Raw genomic sequence first — 24,385 nt, 5'->3', positions numbered from 1 at the left:
AAGGTCCTGGATGCACAGAGAAAGTCCACCCATCACCGCTGCATATCAAAACTGCTCTTCTTGCACCAGCAGGTGAATATTAAAATGTGATAGCTAGGGGCTGTCCGTAGCATCAGCAGAGAAAGCAACAATGACTTTTCAACCTCATATTTATTCTAATAAGCTATTTTAAAATAGAAAAGTCTTTAATAGTACCATTCAATAATGCATGTCTGAGCACAGGACGGCTGTAATAAGGAAAACGTATAGTATCACATTACCGTTTACTACACATCCTGAGAGGACTGTTCCTCGCCCTGGATGCCCTCTGCTAGTGGGTGTGGAATAATAAAGCATCCCCTGAGAAGATGCAACACAAAAGGTATTTAAAACAACCCTGGATGGGTTGAAAAGGACTGTTTCGGGAAGCTGCACGTTTCCCTACATCCTACATCCTCAGTATAACTCCGCCTGAAGTCACTCTGGGATCACCGAAAAGTCCCAGGCACAGCAAAGATCTGAGTACTCACTCCGGAACTGCCTGCTTTTACAGGTGGAGCCCAGAGAAAGGGAGTGAGGTGCTTGGGAACATACCATCCAATGCTGGGGCTCAAGTGCTGACTCCATGCTGGCTGTGCTTTCTATGCGCAAGCTTCTCCAACCTGGCTGCCTCTCCTTTCTTTGAACGTGAATATAATTCTCACCTTGTTCAAATTCTACTTGAATGGTAATCCTGGGTCAATTCGTACTCCCTCAGTCTCCTCCTCTGTATAATGGTAAAGGGATCTACTTCATGGGGTTCCCTGAGACTCTTGGTTAGGTTTATGTACCACAGGCTCATACTGTGCATCCTTGCGTTGGAATGCACGTGCCCTAGTTAAAAAAAGGTCTTCTCTCCAATCATTTTCTTGCCTTGGGGGTGCTTCTCTAGTTTATTCATTCCAGTCAACCTCGATTTCATTTGGAGATAAAGACCCCATTCTTGCTGACCTTGATAGCTGAGGGATAATCCCCTCTAAGAGGAATTAGAATCCGTGTCCCTCTAGAAGGCAGAATTAGGCTGAATGAGTGAAGACCGAAGGAAGATAGATTTTGCTTCTTATATGCAAGGCTGTAAGTTCCCTTAGAGTTCGCCAAAATGGAAACAGGCTGCCTTTCTAGGGAGCAGCTTTTAAATACTGGCGTAGTTCTGGAAAAGGCTGCATGATTCAGACCTCAGCCAGCAGGTATTCACCAAGATCCTACTGTGCACAGGGCTCTGTGCCAACTGCCGGAGACACAACAGCGAAGAAGAAAACAGGCCCAGTCCCCGCCTGTCAGATTTTATGATCTCTACGCAACGCTTCTCAAATGGTTTAGCTACCTTCCGCCAGGCCCCACCCCTAACCTCACTGAAGCAGATTCTCCTGGGATGAAGCCTGGGGGTTTCTCTGCAAAGACAGCCCCCTTAATTCTCATGCATGGCAGATTTGGGGGCCTTTGGAGTGGGAGGGCACCCAGGGATTTCTGTACTAGATTTGATGACCTCAAATCTCCCTTCCAACTTGATTATAAGATCTCTTCATTAGGCGGTGTTCAGATTACTCTGTTGCACTGTGTTTCCACACCTACATTTGTGGTTAGGAACAACCTGCAGGGCCTCTCCCTCACACTGTGGGTAAGGCTCCAAAGGACAGGAAAGAATGGGTAGAAAGGCTGGCCAAGGCGTATTTGACCTGCACACCTGTCCCTGCCTGCACCGCCACCAGAGGCTGTGGGTAGGGGTCCTGAATACGGCAGAGTCCTCTGTGGTTCATCTAAGTGTTAATTCCAGAGCACTGAGCTGAGAGCACTTCCTATCCCAGGGGCATCTGTGGAGAACAGAAAAGGACAGCCTGAGGTTCAGAAAAGAGTCTGCAATCCAATAAAGGTCCAGGTAACGATTCCATCTGCCAAGATGCAAGAGTAAGTCCCCACCCACCTCCTTAGGTCAGTCCCAAGTGGGCCCACATTAACTTAACTTACAGTTTAAAAAATCCTGCTCAATCTCAAATAATGATTCTGTCTTCTTCCTTCCTTGATCTTTGGTCTTTGGAAATGGGAAAAACTAAAAAGGAACACAGGGCCAGCCGCTGGGCAATCTTCCAAGGCTGCTTTTATCACACCAACTCCCAGGACGCTTGACTGCTGTCACCTCTCAGACGAGGTCTCCCCCAGGGGAGCAGAGCTGGCCTGGATCCAGCTACAACTTCCATCCGTGGACTCCTTGGATCTTTTTTTAAAAACACAATTTGTTTGGGGGCGCCTGGGTGGCTCAGTCGGTTAAGTGTCCGACTCTTGATCTCGGCTCAGGTCACGATCTCACGGTTTGTGAGTTTGAGCCCCGTGTCAGGATCTGTGCTGGGAGCAAGGAGCCTGCTTGGGATTTTGTCTCTCTGTCTCTGTCTCTCTCTGCCCCTTCTCCACTTGCATGCTCTCTCTCTTTCAATAAATAAATAAACTTAAAAAAAAACACCCACAATTTGTTAGCAACTTTCAGATACCTGGCTCACAGATACTCCTGTAACTCACTGTTGATAGCACCTAGGAGAAACAATCTCACTTTTCCTACTACGATTGAAGAAAAAGCACTTACTTGTGGGAGTCTCAGACCACCAGAAAAGTTCTGGCTTTTCCAATTATAGCTGACCCTTGAACAACATGGGTTTGAACTGTGCAGGCCCATTTACACATGGAGTTTTTTGGTTAAATCTGGTACAGGGCTGTAAATTCACTGCTCTTCTGATTTTCTTAACATTTCCTTTTCTCTTGGTTGCTTGTAAGAATACAGGATATAATACGGATAACGTACAAAATATCTGCCAATCAGTTATTCACATGACTGGTAAGGCCTCCAGGCAGTAAGTAGGTAAGTTTGGGGGGAGTCGGAAGCTAAATGCAGATATTCTGACCGCGTGAGGGGCAGGGGTTCGGTGCCCCCATTCCTGAAATTGTTCAAAGGTCAATTGTATTAATTGTGCAACCTGGGCCAATACTGCTTGATTCCTGAGCTTTAGTTTTCATTTCTTTAAAATGGATGATGGTAAAATTCATTCTATTTCCATCATACAGTTATTTTAAGAGTAAAATAAAATGTTGTAAACCAGAAACTACTGCTCAACTTTAAGTATTACCATTATTAGCCAACATTTTTGTGTCTTTTGTAGCTAGTACTTAATTTTTTTCCCATATAGTTTTTTTTTTTTTTTTTTGAGAGAGAGAGAGAGAGAGGGAGGAAGAGAGAGGTAGCACGTGTGAGGGGGGAGGAACAGAGAGAGGGAGAAAAAGAATCCTAAGCAGCCTTCACAGTCAGTGCAGAGCCCTACACAGGGCTCGATCCCATGAGTCTGGGATCATGACCTGAGCCGGAATCAAGCATTGGAGTCTCAACTGACTGAGCCACCTAGGTGCCCCAGAGCATCTTTTGTTCTAATGAGGTGACTCTTGGTGGGCTTCTAGAGAGCTACATTGGGTGGGGGAGGCTGGCTGCCAGAAAGACAAAGCCTTGATTGGAAGCTTGGGATTTTCACCCCACTGCCCAACCTCCAGAGAAGGGAGAGGGACTGGAGACAGTTCATCACAAATGGCCAGTGATTTAATCAACCATGCCTACCTACCTGACGAAACCTCCGTGAAGACCCTAAGTAACGGGATTAGAGAGCTTGCGGACTGGTGAACACGTCAGGGTGCCTGAGGGGAGTGCACTCAGAAAGGCCACGGCCCCTCTACCGCACCCTCCCCCTTCAACCTCGTCCTTAGGCACCTCATCCATGTGGCTGTTCCTGAGTTGCATTCTTTAGAATCAACCACTAACAGTAAGTACAGTGGGTTCCTGAGTTCTGTGTTCTAGCAAATAGCAAACCGATGTGAGAAGGGGGTTGAGGGAGGGTCTGACTTTGTAGCCAAGTCAAATGGAAATGTGGGTAACCTGGGGGCCCGATGCTCATGTCTGGTGTCCGAGGGACAGGCAGTCCTGTGGGACAGAGCCCATAAGCCTGTGGGGTTGGATGCCAATTCCAGGTAGTTGTATCAGAACTGAATTGTAGGATGCCTACTTGGTGCCCCCAGGGGGCTGGAGCACTGGTTGGTGTCAGGAGGAAAATCCACCCCTCTAGGGACTGATAGCCAATGCGGTAAATGTGCAGGGCCTCATGGTGAAGGAGTAAGGAGCTTCTCCGTGCAGGATAGGCAGGGACACAGCTGAAGAGTCTGAGGCAGGCAGGACTATCTGCTCACACAACATCGGGCACCATGTGCAAAGAAGACAACATGAACCGTGCCCTGTGGTGTGGTGTGGCACTGAGGGGAACTGTACAGCCTCATTTATGGCCATTAAATGCCCGTGTGATCAGAGTTTGGATCTGAAAAGAACGTTGTTGCTGCTGTGTGGGGTAGGACGAGTGGATGCTTGGAAGGGTTAGCAACCAAAGGTCTTATTTTTTTTTTTTTTTCCTTCTATTAGAAACAGCCCATTGGAGATCCACATGCCTGGAGATGCGTGGAGATGTAAGGGCTGCAGACGTGCATCATGGTCAGTAAACACCTTCTGAGGGATCTGGGTGCAGATGGCATGCTTGGGCTGAGGGCCATCCACACCAAGAGGTGGAGGTGAGGTGCCTGCAATCCAGTAAGGGGGTGGAGCATGTAGGGAAGGGGATAGACTCTGACGCTCCCCTAACCCTGGATCTCCCAAGGCTCCACATACCCTGGAGAGCATTGAACTGCTCTCTCCTTGCCGGGGATGGTGCTGTGGTGATAACAAGTCAGCCTGTGCCTGGAGCCAATCAGCCTCCTGGAAAGAGGTGGTAAAGGCAACTTGATGGAATTATTATTGCATGTGTCTGGAGGGACGCAAAAGAGATGCTGCTGGGCATGGGGTAAGTCTCCGAGGAGGTGAGACTCACCCCCTAAAATAAGTCAAATCAGTAGAGGGAGGGGAAGGAAGGGACAGCGAGGTAAAAGGAGGAGGGGAGGGGCGCCTGGGTGGCGCAGTCGGTTGAGCGTCCGGCTTCAGCCAGGTCATGATCTCGCGGTCCGTGAGTTCGAGCCCCGCGTCGGGCTCTGGGCTGATGGCTCGGAGCCTGGAGCCTGTTTCCGATTCTGTGTCTCCCTCTCTCTGCCCCTCCCCCGTTCATGCTCTGTCTCTCTCTGTCCCCCCCAAAAAAATAAATAAATAAAAAACGTTGAAAAAAAAAATTAAAAAAAAAAAAAAAAGGAGGAGGGGAGGAAAGTTGTCAGGTAGAACTCCCACACATGCTCTCTGGAGTCAGCGTGGGGAGACACGAAGCCATAATAACAAAATAACATACTCAGCCATAAAAAGAAAGACGTATTGATATGCGCTACAACTCAGGTGAACCTTGGACACATTACACCTAGTGAAAGAAGCCAGACACAAAAGATCACATACTGTACAATTCCTTTTATATGTCTAGAGTAGGCAAATTTATAAAGACAGAAAGTAGGTCAGTGGTTAACGGGCACCGTGGGAGGGGTGGTGGGGAGTGATCACTGGCTGGGTATGGGGAGCTTTTCTAGGGTGACAGGAAATGTCTTGAAAGTGGAGAGAGAGAGCAGCTGCATAACACTATAAACAGCAAAACACTACTGAAATGCACATTTAAAAACGGGCAATGTTTGAATTGGATTTCGCCAACATAAAAGCTGATGACAACGTAGCTAATGCATCGTGGAAGTAATATATGCCAATAATAGGTCTACGTGGGGCATCCCCGTGTGTCTTCACCACTGAGGCCAGAGTGCCGAGACCTCACTCAATCCCTGGAGCTTCTCTGTTTGCCAATCATCTGTCTGCATCCCCAGTGACTTCCCTCCAGGCCACTGCTTTATTTATTTATTAAAAAAAAATTTTTTTTTTAATGTTTGTTTATTTTTGAGACAGGGAGAGTGTGAGTGGAGGAGGGGCAGAGAGAGACAGAGAGAGAGGGAGAGAGACAGAGGATCCGAAGCAGGCTCCGTGCCGACAGCAGCGAGATCTAAATGGGGCTTGAACTCTCAAACCATGAGATCATGACCTGAGCTGAAGTCGGACGCTTAATCAAGTGAGCCGTCCAGGTGCCCCGGGGCCACTCTGCTTTAAATACTGCCCACGTGTTGGTAACTTTCAATTTATATCCCCAGTCTGATTTCTACACTGAGCCCCAGAATCATAAATCCAGCCGCCATCTCACTTCTCTCCTTGGGGCATGTACCAGGCATCTTGGACTTGGTGCATCCCATATTGAGGTCTTGATCCTTCTCTGCTCCACATGTTCTCACCTGTGCTACCCACATCAGGAAAGAGCAGCTCACTCTGTCCACCTCTCTAGTTGCTTAGACAGAAAACTATGGAATCATTTCCTCAAGCTTTACTGAAATACAGTGGAATTCAATAAACTCACTGATCTGGAGTTTAACAAAACTTTGGCAAATATGTCTAGCCATGTAACCATCCTCACCATCAAGATACAGAATGGTTCCAACACCCCAGTGTTTCCTTGGGGCCCTTCTGCAATCTACTTCCCTGAACCCCAGCTCCAGGCAACTGCTGATTTTCGTTCCGTCACACTATCGTCGAGCCTTTTCTAGGACTGCACTTAACAGAATCACAATCACAGAGCACACGGTTTTTCATATTTGACTTCCTGTACTTAGCATAGTGTTTCTGAAATTTATCCAAGCCATATGCATTAATACTGCTTTTCTTTTTATTGCTGAACCGTATCCTAAAGCTTGGATATATCACAACTGGGGTAGAATCAAGAGTTCTTGTTTGGCCTAAATTAAGCCTGCGATCCAAGCTGCAGATTTGGGTATCACTGGAACACAAATGGCATTTAAGAACATGAGCTTATGGAGGGGCACCTGGGTGCTCGGTCAGTTAAACATCCAACTTTGGCTCAGGTCATGGTCTCATGGTTCGTGGGTTCAAGTCCCACATCTGGCTCTGTGCTGAGAACTCAGAGCCTGGAGCCTGATTCAGCTTCTGTCTCTGTCTCTGTCTCTGTCTCTCTCTCTCTGTGCCTCCCTGCTCACAGTCTGTCTCTCTCTCTCAAAAATAAATAAACATTTAAAAAAAAAAAAAAAAGGACACAAGCTCATGGAAAGGAGAGGCTAATGGAGAAGACCAAGGCAGAATGCTGAGCCCCATAATGCTTTGCTGTTGAACAAAGGAGAAAGAAGCCAGAAAAGGAATCTCCCCTGAATAATAGCAGAAGGGAGGGCAATCGTCTGTCACCCGTCAATGGGGACTCTAAAGGTAGGGATTCTAGACGATATCGGCTCTCTCTCCATCTAAAATTTGCAACGAAGCAGTCTTGACTCCCAAACCCAGACTCACCCTTCCCTGCTTCATTACACCTGCCATCACCTTTCATTCACAAGATGCTGTCTATGGTGAGAGTTGTAACTGGCTTCCTTAGCATTAGTGGCGAGAAACCAAGGTCTCTGTACTTCTCTCACCAGCTTCAGATTGAAGCGCCTGATATACGTATACGCCTTGTGATACACGTCCTTCCGGGAGGGAAATCAGTTGCCACTCTTCTTTCCTCAAACAATGTGCCAAAGCAGCCCACTGGGGCAGGAAAGCTGAGCTCAAAATCACATTTCTCTCTGTTGATAACCTGAGGACAAGTGCTCACATAAGAAAACTGTCTCTCATGTTTAGAAAAGCCCCCCTACCCCTCGGCCCCGTGTCTAAGGAAACTCCTGCATCAAGGATGTGGCTTTTTTACTTAAAAAAACAAAACCAAGAAAAAAAATGAACAAACCCATTCCAGCATCATGGCATAGGATATCAAAGTGGCAAGGGCCTGGGGAATATTTTGGACCACACTTTCCATCTGAATGATAAAGAAATGGAAGCAGGTGCCCTTGTCCTTCCCCTGTGCGGTCTCCACTGCCTGCACAGAACATGAATTAAGCATCTGCTATTTTCCAGACACTGGGCTAAAAAAAGAGTAGACACTTTAGTAGGTGCCGTGATGCTTAGCATTTTATAATCTATTGTGCAAAAGTGAGTATAGATACTCCAAGATAAACAACAGAGGTGTCATATCCTATGGTGTCTAAAGAACAACCACCAGGGGTTGCCTGGGAAAGCTCTGAGGGTGTCTTGAACTGAGCCCTGGAGGGAACAATTAACATTACTTAGTCCCTGTTAGGCACTGTGCTAGAGGTTACTTAATCCCGTGACCAACCCTGCAAGGTTAGCGTTGTTCCCATTTACAGGTAAGGCTCAGAGGTAAAATGGAACTAGCCTGATTCTGCACAGGCTAATGATGGAGCTGGGATCTGAGTGTGACCTGAAGCCTAGGTGTCGTTTTTCTGGGATGAAGATGAAAAGAGACGGAAAGGGGGTTAAAAAAGTTTCCTACGGGTGCCTGGATGGCTCAGTTGGTTAAGCGTCTGACTTTGGCTCAGATCATGATCTCACAGCTCGTGGGTTCGAGCCCCGCGCTGCACTCTGTGCTGACAGCTCAGAGCCTGGAGCCTGCTTCCGATTCTCGTTTCCCTCTCTCTGCCCCTTCCCTGCCCGTGCACTGTATGTCTGTCTGTCTCTCAAAAATAAATAAACATTAAAAACATTAAAAAAAAGTTTTCTATATTGAAGAAATGTGAGAGATGGCATACGAGAGTGATCAGATTCTCAGAACTTATGCATGGAGGATTTATGAATTTTGCATAAGCCACCTGTGTTTTGGGGCATTTCACTGCATAATTAAAACTCCATCAGCAGGTACCCAAGTGCAGGAAAAGAGCTGAGTCGCATTGTCCACACAATGCACAAGTACTGGGCACTAGCTCTGACTATGGGTGACAGACCCATAGATAAGACAGGGTCCTCCCCCTCAGAAAGGCCACGGACTCATCAAGGAGACAAAGCACGTGACCAAATACATGGCCTGAAACGTGTAAGAGAGACATGCTAAACAGCAGACTTCAAAAGGGCATTAGAACAGCTTATCAATACCAGGTCCTAATGTGGTTAAAAATATTACACTTGGAACAACTTAGTAATCATCTACTCTAACCTTGTCATGGCATCACTGATGGAACCGAGTTACAGCAAGAGGAAACGGGATTCTCAAGATTACACAGCTGTGTAGAGACCAGAACCCTCGAGTCTTAACAAAACGGTGCTTCTCAGCTGTTCAGGATCAGCGTGGGAAGGAAGGTTGCTGATACCAACAGCTGGCATGGACCCTGGCTTCCTGGGGCCCTTACACACACTCTTCGTCACGCCACACCTGCAGGAGCTGAACAGCAGACACGCCACATAAACCACGGGGTTCTGCTCACAGTCTCGAAGCCTGCTCGTTGCCGTCCTCCTTGGAGAGAGTCCTCTCTTAGCAAGCCAAGGGCAACACACCTGTAATAGTCAGCTAATGGTCTTCTTTGGCATGGTATTAAGTCGCCAATAACAAAACGCAAGACCTTGCTTTTCAACAGTTTTGATATCCTTTTTGATGCAGACTATAAATGGAGGCTTGCAAGTTCAATGTAGAAAATAATTTGGTCTGGTGAAGTCACTGGGCAGTGGTGGGAGAGAGCCAGACAGGGGATGCATGTATGTGTATGTAGATAAGCACATAATTCTGAACAAGGAGCCAGCATTCTAATCTAAATCTGCTCAGCCAGCCAGCCAGCCAGCCACCCACCCATTCAATTCATCCAGCATTCATTTATTAAGTGCCGATTATGTGCCAGGCACTGTTCTGGGCTCTGAGTCGTAAACAACAACAACAAAGCCAAAAACCTTAAGGTCCTGTCTCGTTGGCACATCCGTTCCAGTGGGAGAGCCAGGCGACAGACAGATCCACAGTAAAATGCCAAGTGGGGCTAAGAGACATGGGGACAGCACAGTAGAGGAGGGGGTCCAGACTGATGGCGGCAGCGGGAATGGGAGCCTACTAGAGAAGACAGGGGGTTGGAAAAGCATAGCTGAGGTGACATTTGAGGAGAAAGAAACTCTCCCTCGGCTCAGAGCAAAAGTAAGAAGAAAGAGCGGCAGATGAATGGGGAGCCTGTAGCACCGAGGCATCCAGGAAAGGAACCAGGGGCAGCTGAAGTCTGTCTGTCTGTCCCAGGTGAGCTGGCTGCATGAAAAAGCTTTCGTCGAGGCTCAATCTAGAAAAGGTCACTGATTTAGTAGCAAGTGGCAGGTAAAAAAATCTGCCTGGATGGAATGTGTTCCTTACTTAGAGCTCAAGGCTGCTGGAGAATAGGTCAGAATGCACGAGGCTGCATGCTGTATGTTGTAAATACATTTCAGAGCCATCAAAGGAGGGAAATGATGCCCATTTTGGCCAGAGAAAGAGAAGTGCATAGAAACAACACATTCCCTGAGCCCAGAAGTTGAGAGGTGTACGTGGATCCCAGGGAAGATGTCTACAGCTTTCCCATCCTCTTTTTGTAGTCAAAATTAGGACATTTCAATTCATTTAGGCTTTAACTTACAAAACAGTCACTTCTTTTGCTATCAGAATTTAACCCTGCATGATTTGCCATTGAGGTCCTGCCAAAGGCCTGGGAGAGAGGAGTCACAGTGATGGATGACTGGTTAAGGGCTGGTGGGGGGATTGCAGAATGCTGCATGATGGGGCCACACTGCCTGGGGCCTGTACTAAACTCCCATGCCTGGCCTCCAATTTTCACCAAAGGACACAACAAAGAGCTCTACAAAACTCTCCATTGCATTTATTGCAAGGATGTTACTGAGGACACCGTCCACTGTAGATTGAGTCCCCTCAAAATAAACAATTATATATTGTTTTGGAGCAAGAATCCTTCAAATGACCGAGTAGACCTTTTTACTTTGGCAGCCTGGAACCTCAGAGCTCAACTTTAAAAACAGCACAGGATACAATGAACCTTGTACATAACTTATTGTATAAGTTGCCTAAAACCCTTTGTAGGATAAAGTGGGCTATAAATGAGTGATAAATAAAACAGAATGTGCAAACACAGAGCCTGTTAGGTGTTTAACTTTGTTTAAACTTCTTACATGGTTTCTCACTATGGTTTGTTAGACATGAATCTTTGCAAAGTGTTTCCCATTTTCCATTTTCTAGTAGTGGGCCAAAGACAAGCTGACTTCTTTGTCACCATGTAAGGTTTGGAACTCCCTTAGAAGGAAGACTTTGAGATGTTGTCCTTTCACTGACTTGCTAACTTGGACAGCTACATATGCTCAGTCCAGTCTCCCAGGAAGTAGCACAAATTACCCCACTCCAGAGGTTAGAGTTTATAAAGCTTCAACCGATGTGTAGAGTCAAGCACAGTCAAAGACAGCCAAGTTCACCCGTTTCACCGAGGGGCCCGGTCCTTTCCATTAACCTTGATCTGGAGCACATCTGACCAGCAGCTTGCGGCCAGTCCATCCTCTTTCTGTCTCTGCATCTGTCAGGCTGTCCATCTCTCCTGGATCCTGGTTTTTACATGGATTCTGGCTAAACTCCACAGAAGTGACCTGGTTCTGACCTCCAGTTCCTATTTCCGTTTCACTTCCTGTAGCTTCTGTTGGATGTCTGGGTTTTCTCAGTTTTCTCAGAAACCTGAGAAATGGGAAAACTACTCATTTTATCCTTTTCCTGCTGCATTTTGAACATACATCAGAGGCTCTCTCTGTTGAGCTACATTTAATCAGGGATGAGATTCCAAGAATAAGAGCCCCTTGGGGCGTCTGAGTGGCTCAGCCGGTTAAGCGTCCAACTTTTGGGCTCAGGTCAGGATCTCACGGTTCATGAATTCGAGCTCCATGTCAGGTTCTGTGCTGACAGCTCAGAGCCTGGAGCCTGCTTCAGATTCTGGGTCTCCCTCTCTTTCTGTCCCTCCCCGGCTCATGCTGTCTCTCTCCTTCAAAAATAAATAGACATTAAAAAAAAAAAGAAAGAAAAACAAGAGTGAGGGCCCCTACTCTGGGTCAAGTTATCACAAGACACTGCAAGGAGAGAGGAGCCCAGAAGCATCCCGCCCCAGTCACTGCCACACTGAAGAGAGCTCTGGTCCGAATTTCACACACGAGGTCTGTGAGCTATATATCCTGTCATCACCACACTAACGAGAGCTGTGTCAGTCATACACTGCTATGTATATGCCAACAGTTATGTAGTTACGCGCCACTGTCCAAGGAGCAACTGCCCCATGAATCTGTTGACTCGATTTGTTTGCCATGTGCTGTTGACTGGGTATTTGCGTGCCCCTCAAGTTCTTATGTTGAAACATAATCACCAGCGGGGATGGTGCTTGAAGGTGGGGCCCTTAGGAGGTGATCTCTGGGGTGATTCCTCAGAGATTCCTCACCCCATCAGCCATGTGAGGACACAGAAAGGAGATGGCCAACTATGAATCAGGAGGGAGTCCCACACCAGACACCAAAACTGTTGATGCCTTGATCTTGGACTTCCCAGTCTCCAAAACAGTAAGGAATAAGCATGCCATGCAGTGTATGCAATTCTGTTAGAACAGCCCAAATGGATGAAAACACCAGACCAGGTAGAACTCTCAAATACCATTAATGTGTTTGATTGAAGGTCTATCACCTTTCTTTTGTTCCTGGGTCTGCAAGGGGAGGGAATAGATTACAATACATCGAGGGCCTCCTGCCCATCCTTCCTGTTTCCCCAGGAATGTGTTACATGGACTGGTGCATAGGGCACGCAGAACAAGGTCTACTGAGTTCTTCAAGATGTCTCCACTTTCCCGTCTCTGCCCATTGGGCCATGGGTGAACCAAGAATGAGTTGTGGTTGCTCCAAAACGTGTGTAGACCTGTTGTTATTGTTGCAATTAAGTATGCTAAGTCAACATTATGTAAATTGATTAATTAGGAGTGTGAGAAGAGCTGTTCCTCTGAAAACTAAATTGGATTCTTGAGAAAGATCTGATGATGGCAGTGAGTAGCTGAACAACGGCTATTGTATTAGAGAACTCAGAAAGGCAGTAAACATCGGGCTGGATTCTGCATTCCTGGGCTTGGAGAGTGTCTTTGATGCTACCTCTAACTGAAATTGGAAATGACATTACAAGCGTAGGCTATATAAAAGAATGCCAAATAAGGCTAATCAGTGGACTCTAAATCAGAAACAAAGCTGTGACTTCAAAACACCTGCATTTACAGCCACGGTTCATCTGTACGTTTTCTCCCCATATTATGGCCATCTTTGTGATACCTGAGCAATTATCATAGGCAGTCTTAGAAACAAGCATCACGAGGGGCGCCTGGGTGGCTCAGTCGGTTGAGCGTCCAACTTTGGCTCAGGTCATGATCTCGCGGTCTGTGGGTTTGAGCCCCGCATCAGGCTCTGTGCTGACAGCTCGGAGCCTGGAGCCTGCTTCCGATCCTGTGTCTCCCTCTCTCTCTGCCCCTCCCCCACTCTCACTTTGTCTCACTCTGTCTCTCAAAAATAAATAAATGTAAAAAAAAAAAAAAAGAAAAAAACAAGCATCACGAGAGTTCTAGGCCAGGCCCAATTGTTCCGAGACCTGGGCATCCACTTTTGTGAAATATTTCCACAAAATAATCCCAAAGGTCCATCTGAGTTCTGACACTAGGATTCTGTGGCTGTCAATTAGCTCATAGCTGCTTAAGACCTAAGCACATCCATCAATCCATCTGTACCGAAAAGTCTCCCATACAATCTAAGGACTCTGACCTACCTTATTATAATCAGTGCTCCCCACCTTGGGTACTTTTATTCTTCCTTAGAGACAGGAAGATTTGGGACATATTGTCTTCATAGTTTTCAAACACACAGTTCTTGGTTTGCCTGTGACTTCTAAATGTATTCCTAATCAAAGTGTGGAAAACTCTTAAACATCTTATAAAGTCCTTTGTGCTGCTTCTGTGCTTGACGTTTTCCATTTCAATTAACTCTGTATTAAGGTGTCATTGGATGAAAGGCATCAGAGAAACAGAGGAACCTGTTATAAGCGCAACCTTTTAGCCCCCGGGAGATTCTAATTCCGTTCCACTTATGCAATTTTTGACTGCTGCTGACCCGGTAACTTAGGGGCAAGCTTCCTCATCATGAATCATTTTAAAGAGCTTGTACATGTGGGCAGCTGTGGCTCTGAGCTAACAGAACTCAACATGCTGTCCACTCACCTTTTGTAGATTTGGAAGAATGTGCCAGGTGAGAATGAAGCCAAAGGGGGCCGCAGAGAAAGATACAGACGAGGAACAGGAGCAAACCTGCAGTCTGGGAAATTCTGTGGCCATCAACAAAGCTAGGCACTAAGGCAAAGTGAGTCAACTTTGTCTTCCACTAACAGTCACTTGTACACATCACTGAAGATTTAAGGACGAGTATGTGGAAGAACATACTGAATCACAACCAGAATTTTTATTCTTTAATTCGATACACATTTAGTGGACATCTAGGACAGGTCATGGATTATTATTAAGTAAAAGAATGAATGAGATAGAACTGCTGACTTCAGACACACTGCAAATAAATATAGGAGACGTTTATGTGCATGAGAGACACAAGAGAGTATCAACTGTGCCCCAGTGGAACCTAAGTAAACTCCCATGGAAATACTGCAATGCACTAATTCTTTGCAACTGAGAGAGCCAGGGGAGGTGGTATTTGTGCTGGGTCTTAAAGGATGAATAAGATTTTGGTGGGCAGATTAAAAGTAGAAGGGCCATTTCAGGCTGAGGAAAGACCCCAAGCGTAACAATCACACAGAGCCCAGCATGGGGAAGGGAAGCTGCATACGTATCAAAGACACCACCATCCTTGTTTCCAGTCCCAGCTGAGCCACTGGCCACTTGTGTGTCCTTTCAAATTCCTTTTATTCTCTGGGCTTTAGTTTGTTCTCTGCAAAATGGGGCTGATAAAACCCACTTAGGTACTATAAAGACTAGAGATAATATAGGTAAAGTATCTATACCTACACTGATGTTGTTTAATAAATGAATTGTGTTTTTTACTGTTATTACTAGGAACTAAATCTGGGCAAGTGGACTGGGGTCAGCGTGGACACAGAAATCTGGTCTTGACTTAGATGCTGAAGTGAGTGGGCATCAAATTTGCTAAACAGGAAAAGAATATGAAACTAATCCTTGTCCTATTTATGCCTTAGGGATTTTAGGAACCATAATAACAACAGCAAAAGTAACAAAGAGAAGTGTCCATAAGACAATTAGTATAGGGCATTTAAAATACACGGTTTCATTTAAGTTTTCCAATAACCCCAGAAGATAGATATTGTTACCTTCCATTTAACAGAAATGGAAACCGAGGCTTAGAAAAACTGAAATCCTTTGCCTGTGGACATGCTGCTAATAAGCTGTGCAGCTGGATTCAAACCCAGGTCCTTCCTGGGTCCAGATATGCAAGCCTTGTGAACTGTTCAGGATCTCCTTTCAATGTGAATCTAGGGGTGTGGTCCATTGTGAAGACTTTTTCAGGTTACTGAAGAGTACAACCAAACTCCCCTGACACCATAGGGTTTGATATAGCTTGGGGTCCTGCCAGAAATGGACCCGACATCCTGAGGGCTGTCTCCTGTCCAGAATCCTCCTGGCTCAGCCAGCGTAGCTGAAATTCTCTGACTTTTCAGCACCTGACAGCTCGGACAGCCCACGCCATACTCTCAGTAGGACCAGAGAACAACGCAGGTGGGTTTCTACTCTGTAGGCTGGAACGCTGGTGGCTAAGCCCATGCAATGGGCAGACACGTGGACGGCATTAGGAAGTTTGAGAACCTCATGCCACGAGGTCGGCCACCTCACAAGGTCTTGCTACACACACAGTGAGAAGATGGCTGCCACCTTGTGGACATTCCCTGGGGGCCTTCGATACATGGAGCGATGCTGATGTTAGATACATACCTATGGTAAAGCTAACTGAAGCAGAGGATGAGAGGGAAGGTTTAAAAGGGGTAAAAAGCAATTTCCTCCTCTATAAAGCCTTCCCCAACTTCATGGGCCAAATTTAGCTCTCCTGCTGCACTTCCATTGCTCCTGGACCATGTCCTCATTATAATAATTATCTCTTAGTATGAGCGGGCATCACGATCCTCTGAGGAGGCTTTTTAAAAGTACATGCACTTGGCTCCCCATCTCAGGAGATTCTAATTTGCTAAGTTTGGGTTTTGGACAGGGAATCAGTATTTTTAAAGAACCCCTCCCCCAACCCCGAGCATTAGTATTTGACAGTGTGGAGGATAATATATCCTGAAAAACAAACCAAAAATCTTGGTAGAAACCTAAAAATGCTGGATTAGTAATAATGATGATGATGATGATGATGTGGGGGGGGGGGTGTGTAAAAAAGGAAAAAAAGGAATAGACAAGAACATAAAGATAATCTTCAGAGTCAATAAAGAAATTGATAAGAAAGCACAAATCCAGAGAGGTAAGCAAGCTGAAAGCAATACGTGAGCTGGGGAACCTGCCTCCATGAGCATCATTAAGCACTGGTTTTAATAAGCCAAACACAGGAAGAGAGACAGACTAGGACTGTAGGACTATGCAAAAGCAGGCTGGGCAACAAAGACTAAAGCCAAGAATCCACCCTGCCCTCCACAACCCCTGGGGAAGTCAGGGCCCTGGTCAGTGAAGCCAGCCTTACAGAGGGAGAGAGAAGGGACATTTGCCTGTCCTGGCTCCAATTCTGGGTGAAAGACAGTGACAAAGAGGTCTCTACTGAGAGTTCTTAACTCCAGGCCTATCCGCAGGTATTTGGGGGCCAGAATTCATAGCTGTCTTTTTGGTTTGAAACCACTGTGAACACAAATCCTCCCTGGAGGCATGTATTTTAAAACCTGGCATCAAAGAGTTCTCATAGATAAATCTCCAACTCTCTTGCCGCCGCCCCCCCCCCACACACAGACACACACATATACACACAGTTGCAAAATCTATCAAAAAACAAACCCTGCAGAAGTCAAAATGAATTCAACCCCAAAAGACTGACTATTGAAAACATTACATAAGAACATAACACAGACCCACAGACTAAGAAGTAACAGGGAATGGGTGGTGGTTTAAAAACATCCCCAAATTCTTTCATACTCCTTCCATGAAAAGGTAGAGTCTAATCCTCTGCCCATTGAATGATTCATTTTGATACCAACCTGCCTCACACTGTTTGCTCACTTTGAGAGAACCCAGTCTCCATGAGACAAGGACACTTGAGAGGCCTCCATGAAGGGTCAATAAAGCCCCCAGCCTACATCAGGCACCAACTTGCCAGCTATGTGAGTATACCTTGAAAGTCAATTACACAGCCTCTTCAATAAATGGTGCTGGGAAAACTGGATAACCACATGCAGAATGAAATCAGACCCCTATCTTACACCACTCGTAAAAATTAACTCAAAATGGATTAAGGACGTATACATAAAAATTGAAATTATAAAACTCCTAAGAGAAAATATATAGAAAAAAAAGCTCTTCACTTTGGCAATGATTTTTTTGGATATGACACCAAAAACACAACCAATAAAAGCAAAAATTAATGAGTGGGACTGTATCAAACTAAAAAGCTCTGTATAGCAAAAGAAACAACAAAATGAAAAGGCAACTGATGAAATGGGAAAGATATTTGCTTAACCGACTGAGCCACCCAGGCACCCCTATGAAAGATATTTGCAAATCACATATCTGATAAGGAGTTAATATCCAAAGTATATAAGGAACTCATACATCTCAACAGCAAAACAACAATCTGATTAAAAAATGGGCAGAGGACCTGGAAAGATGTTTTTCCCAAAGAAGACATACAAGTAGCCAACAGGTACATGAAAAAGTACAGCCATCACTAATCATCAAGGGAATGCCTATCAAACTACAGTGAGATGTCACTTCACCCCTGTTGGAGTGGTTGTCATCAAAAGGACAAGAGGTAACCTGTACTGGCAAGGATGTAGAGACAAGGGAACCCTTGCGCACTGTTGATGGGAAAGTCAACTGGCATAGCTATTAGGGAAAATGGTATGGAAAAATTAAATACAGAACTACTATATAACCCAGCAACTCCACTTCTGGGTATATATCCAAAGGAAATGAAAACAAGATCTCAAAGACACATCTGCACTCCCATGCAGCATTCATTATTCACCCTGGCACTATTCACAATAGCCAAGACATGGAAACAACCTAAGTGTGACCAGACAAATAAAGAACATATGGTATATAGAGTGGAATATTATTTAGCCATAAAAAGAGGGAGATCTTGCCATTTGACACAACTTGGATGGACCTTGAGGACATTATGCTAAATGACATAAGACAGAGAAAGACAAATACTATATGGTATCACTTATATTGGGAAATCTGAAAAAGCTCATGGGAAGTATAACGGTGGTTACCAAGGGCTGGGGGTGGCAGTGAGAGGGGTGGGGAAATGTTGGTCAAAGGGTATAAACTTCTAGTAGTAAGATGAATTAGTTCTGGGGATCTAATATGTAGCAGGGCGAATATAGTTAGTAAGACTGTATAACATACTTGAAAGTTGATGTCAAATGTTCTCATCACAAAGACTGGGACATGATGGTAATCATTTTGCAATGTACAATGTATCAAATCAAATCAAATCAAATCAAATCAAAAACACGTTGTATACCTTAAACTTACATAATCTCATAAGTCAAATCTATCTCAATAAAGCTGAAAAAATAACTGAAACAAAAATAAAATACCAACACCATAACACGATAAAATATTTTGTGTGTAAAAAAAGGGGAAAAGATCAATTATCCAAACCAAGATGACATATGCCTACAACAGCATGAGTCCCCAAATGAGAAATGACCAGCTAAGCCCTTCCTGAATTTCTAACAGAAATCATAAGACATAAGTGACTTGTTTTAAGTCACTAAAGTTGATCTTAATCTGGTATGGATGAATAGGTAACTATCCATACTATAAAAAGTATGATAAAAGAACATGAAAGCTGTCAAAAATGACCAGGCATATTTGAAAAAAAAAAAACAAGAAAAGGATGTGGAAATGAAAAGTGACTGACAGCTGACTTATCAACAGAAACAATGTAAGCCTTTAGAGAGTGGAAGAATTTCTTCAGCGTGCCAAAAGATAATCATTATCACCTAGACTGGTGGATACAGTGAAAACATCCTTTAGGATGGCAAAATAAAGACATTTTTTCAGAGGATCAGGAACAAATTTGACTAGGAGCAGACATTAATTAAAGGAAATTTAAAAATATACATTATAGGGAGGAGGAAAATTATCCTAGAAGGGAAGTCTGAAATGTGGGAAAGAATAGAGAGAAAAAAGCAAATTTGTAAAGTTTTAAAAACATACCAACTGAAAATCAACAATGTTACCTAATGAAATTAGAAGAAAAATGAAATATGGCACAAAAACAGACACTCAGATCAGTGGAACAGAATAGAGAACCCAGAAGTGGACCCACAAATGTATGGCCAAGTGATCTTTGACAAAGCAGGAAAGAATATCCAATGGAATAAAAACAGTCTCTTCAGCAAGTGGTGCTGGGAAAACTGGACGGCGACATGCAGAAGAATGAACCTGGACCACTTTCTTACTCTATCCACAAAAAGAAACTCAAAATGGATGGAAGGCCTAAACATAAGACAGGAAGCCATCAAAATCCTAGAGGAGGAAGCAGGCAAAAACCTCTTTGATCTGGAGGGTATTATGCTAAGTGAAATTAGTCAGTCAGAGAAAGACAAATATCATAGGACTTCACTCAAATGAGGACTTTAAGACACAGAACAGATGAACATAAGGGAAGGGAAGCAAACATAATATAAAAACAGGGAGGGGGACAAAACAGAAGAGACTCATAAATATGGAGAACAAACAGAGGGTTACTGGAGGGGTTGTGGGAGGGGAGGATGAGCTAAATGGGTAAGCGGCATTAAGGAATCTACTCCTGAAATCATTGTTGCACTATATGCTAACTAGCTTGGATGTAAATTCAAAAAATAAAATTTAAAAAAAAGAAGAAAAGTGAAATAACCTAACATACTTTAAACAACAAGCATGTAATTCAAGAGGAGGTGATTATAGACAAAGCATTCTAAAGTTCTCATGGGTTTTTTTTAGGAGAGGGAAAATACTGATTTTAGACTTTAAGTTAAATATTCATGTTAAGATTCCTAGATTCCTCAACCTAACAGAGGTTAAAATCCAAAGAAGATCAGAAAGGAGAAATGAGGGAACCTAAGAAGTGGGACCAGTAGGAGGCACAAAATCAAATGGCAGAAGTAACAACCACCATATGAATAACAGAAATTTGGATAAATAGACCCATACCTTCTGGGTGAAGGATTTTTATACAAAATTTTTTTTTAAATCCAGCTACATGTCATTTAAAAAGGAAAAAATAAATTAAAAAAAGATAAAAAAAATCTAAAAGGCAAATATGAAATACATCTATTAATATACCAAAAAAAGACATTACTAGAGGTAGTCTTTACATTATGAAAACATTGAAGTCTATCGATAAATTATTAGGATCAGTAAGAGTTTAGTAGATTTCTGCATATAGTGTCCATATACAAAAGTTAATTGTCTTTTCATATATGGACAATAAGTTAAAAATACACTAAAATATCATTTGCAATGGAAAAAAATACATCAGATACCCAGAAATGCATCTACAGAATACTTGTAAGACTTTTATGGGGAACACTATAAAGTGTTATTGGAAGATATTAAAGAACAAACCAAAAGAATAACAAATCATGTTTATAGATTTAAAAAAAACCCTCACTATCATCAAGATAACAATTCCTCTCAAACTGATTTATGGATATTGACTTGAAAAAATTCCAATCAAAATCCCAATGTTTATGAGTGTGTGTATACATGCACGGGACCGGAGAAATTTATTCTTACACATATTTAAGAATAGGCAAGACTCTGATAATTCACTAAGGTATAAACACCTATACATACTGTATTTTTGTTATAGTTCAATTTTAAAAAGCTTTTTTTTTTTAAAGGGAAAGAATAGGTGAGGAGACCACCACTACCAGCTACCAAGACCTATTATAAAGGTATAGTAACATAATGTGGTACTGATACAGGGATGCACAAATAGTCTATGCATATGCAGGAATGTGATCTATGACAGATAAATGGGAGAAAGTTGATTTGAAAAACTATCTTGGAACAAATGTTTATAAAAAATAAACAAACTTTATACTTTATGTAAATCAATCCCATATGAAGTTAAATATGAAAAACTCTTTAACAAACTAAAAAAAAATTAGAATAAAATGTGGAGAATATTTTTATGACTTCAGGGTATGGGTTATTTTCTTAAACCAAATACAAAAGCATGCAAACCATAAAGGAAAAGTCCGATAAATTCAACTGTGCTCTAATGTCAGTGTATCAAAGGACACAATAAAAAAAATTAGAAAGACATGAAATAAACTGAGAGATGATTTTGCAGCATATAGAATTTGCAAAGGCTTAGTATCTAGAACATATAAAGAGTGGTTACAAATCAATAAGGAAAAGATGAGCAACTCAGTGGAAAAATGGGCAAAGACATGAATATTTCTAGAATAGAAAATCCAAGCAGTCAATAAACACATTAACAATGTTCAACCTCATTAGTAATAGAAAAATGCAAATTAATGCACCAGTGACATATCATTTTTCACACAGTAGACTGGCAAAGATTTTAAAAAGTAAGACAACAAGGAGTAATTACCAGTGTAGATGGGTAGCCATAGGAACCCTTAATCACTACAGTGGGAGTATAAATTGTAACAACTACTTTGGAAAACCACTGGCAATCAGTAATCAAGTTGAATATATACATATTCTATGACCCACCTCTATGTGTAACCCCTCAGGAAAGCCTCAGGAGGTATGCACCCTAAAATATATATAAATAATATTCATACAAGTATCGTTGGGAATAGCCAAAACTGTGGCAAAAGAAGGGATACACTGTGACTTAGGCATACAGAGCAGTGAAAACAGAATGAACTCAAGTTACATGTTGCAATGCTGATGTAGCCCACTAATAAGACATGAGCAAAAGAAGGAAGTTACAAAAGTATATAGGCAGAATGCTTCCATTTTTAAAAAATGAAAAGAGGCAGAATAAATAACACAGTATCTGAGAATGTGGATTGTTAAACTACAAAGAAGAGCCAGGAGGTGATAAAACATACTGGATTCTGGATTTAACTCTGGGCAAAGAGTACATAGGGCTTCAAAGGGTTTGACGAAGGTTTATTTCTTGAGCTAGATGGTGGATACATGGATGTTGGATTTATTCTTCTTTAAGCAGAATGTAAATATCAAATGTATTCCTTTCCGTGTAGAGCATGTCTCATATATTTTAAATACATAAGAACAAAAATGACAACAGTTGCTACAAAACAAAGCTGGTGGAGGCAGGGGGACAAGGGGTAAATAAACAGCCCAGGGGATTCTGCCAAGCACCTCCAGTTGTGTGCCAGTGGGTCCTGTTGTTCTAAGTGTTTATTTGCACATCTGTCTTCCTGTTACAACTGTGAACCCGGTGAGGGCAGCGATTGTATTCCGCTCCCATCTATTTCCCCAGCCGTGGCATTGCTGACGTGCCACGAACATTTGTCGACTAGTGATGATGGCATCCTTCCTCATACTGCCTGAGCCAGAAAGCTGGAAGTCAACTCTGATTCCTTCTCTCCCTCACCAACCATAGCCTAGCATCCTAAGTAGCACACCCAAAATATATCTGAGATCCAGACACCTCTCTCTGCAAAGGCTGCTATCCTCCCCTGCCCGAACCAGTCACCCTGCTTTGATACTCGTCTCCTCCAATCCCACTTCCACGCTGTAAACAAGCTATGTTCTCAGAACGCAAATCAGATCCACACCAGTACCTTACTGTAAAACTATTTAAACATAAAAACCAAACTATTATTGTGGCCTCCAGATCCCTACATGAACAAGCCCCTGCCCATCTCCTTCCGCCCTTCCTAATGTGTGTCCCTCAAGATTACTCCAGCCACATGGGACATCCCGTTCCTCCAAGGCCAACCGTTCAGATGCCACACGTGCTGGAATGTTCTCTGCCAAGCTCTTCCCTACTTTTCTCAGGGTCAGCTCCTCTGCACTCTTTCAGCTTAAGGTTCTCCTTCCAGAGAAGCCTTCCTTCTTGTCCCTCTCCCCAAATACCTCCCCACTCCTTTATTCTCAAATTCTCTCATGTTTCCTTCAGAGGACCTATCGCATTGATTTTTCTCTTGCCTCTCTTTCATACTACATAAGCTTCTGAGGGGGGTTGTTATTCCATGTCTAGAGCCCAGAAGTGTCAGGAATATAGTAAGTGTTCAATAAATATTTGTTGAAGGGGAGGAAAAAAAGGAAGCCCAGATTAATTACAATGGAAGATACTCCTTGGTTAAGTCATGAACCTTAACTGTGATCCCAGGTGTTTCCCCTCCTTTCCTGATCTCCTCACTTACCCACTCTCTCAAGGACAGGATGCTTCCTGTGGCAAAGGAGCTCAGAAGAACCAGTCCTCACCTCATTCTCCCCTGAGTTTTCTCTGTTCTCCCCTTTACCACACACACACCTGATGTGGTAGTTCTCTCACACTGATCCTATCTGTCACTTCTAAAGGAATGATATTATTGTCTCAATGTTCTCTTACATTCTCCAAGGGTCAGGTGCGAACTGTAAGGAAAAGACTGGAGACGCCCTGCCTTCCCTTGGCCGCTCTTCCTTGCTTACCTGCCACATGGGTGTCTCTGAATCTGTACAAATGGTGACACTCAGCCCAGGGTACTCAGTGTTGAGATGATTCTCAAACTACGAGAACAATTCAAAGGAAATGATATGGGCTCATTGGAGACGCGGCAATTATTAGAACAAGACCTCTAATCTCATGAACAGTTTTCCTAATTAACAAGTACCATTTTCCCTTAACTGATGTATATTCTAATTTTTTTAATGACAGCTCATTCATAAAGAGGCAGAATCCAAAAAGAAAGCCTTCCGAGTTTTGTTCAAAGGATTCAAGTTTAAAAGCAAATAGGTGAAGGATTAACGGAAGGTTCAAGTTTCATTAAGTAGATGTGTTGATGTTACGGGAAAGTAAAGTACAGAGGGCCAAGCCTTTCCATCCTTAGGAACACGTCGCCTGTAATGAATTCTGTACAGCACTGCTTTCAACCCTGCGATATTTCATTCATTGATTTTATTGTCAAATGAAAAGGCTCTGGTTCCAAGTGGCATTTCGTGAGACAGACGGGAGTGACCCAGACTTCATTACTCGGCACTTGCTCTCTGGATAATTTTAATGCTACGTGGGCGGAAAGCAACAGAAGAGGACAGTGTGCTGATTCCAACATCTGGAATCACTTTGGTTGAGGTCCACGTTACCAATACCCCCCAGCTATTCGATTCCATCTGTCTCTGGAAATTTGTGTGC

The 24,385-nt window shown here is 43.6% G+C and overlaps 1 protein-coding gene and 1 long non-coding RNA gene across 4 annotated transcripts in view; one reads left to right on the top strand and one right to left on the bottom strand.

Moving 5' to 3' along the window:
• LARGE1 (LARGE xylosyl- and glucuronyltransferase 1) overlaps positions 1 to 24,385 on the bottom strand; it is a 540,881-nt gene that overhangs the window by 125,085 nt on the left and 391,411 nt on the right. The gene's annotated exons all lie outside the window — the stretch shown is intronic.
• Positions 3,234 to 24,385, top strand: part of LOC109265483 (uncharacterized) — a 29,091-nt gene continuing 7,939 nt past the window's right edge. Inside the window, exons 1-3 of the long non-coding RNA XR_002079211.2 lie at positions 3,234 to 3,812; positions 4,460 to 4,528; positions 20,946 to 20,999. This is a non-coding gene — a long non-coding RNA (uncharacterized LOC109265483). The remainder of the gene's footprint in view (positions 3,813 to 4,459; positions 4,529 to 20,945; positions 21,000 to 24,385) is intronic.

This window comes from Panthera pardus, unplaced genomic scaffold (genome assembly GCF_024362965.1).
Source record: "Panthera pardus isolate Hobbes unplaced genomic scaffold, ASM2436296v1 HiC_scaffold_6, whole genome shotgun sequence".
NCBI classification, from domain to species: domain Eukaryota; kingdom Metazoa; phylum Chordata; class Mammalia; order Carnivora; family Felidae; genus Panthera; species Panthera pardus.
The sequence above is the reverse complement of the archived record's forward strand: the minus strand, read 5'-3'. Positions and strand labels throughout refer to the sequence as shown.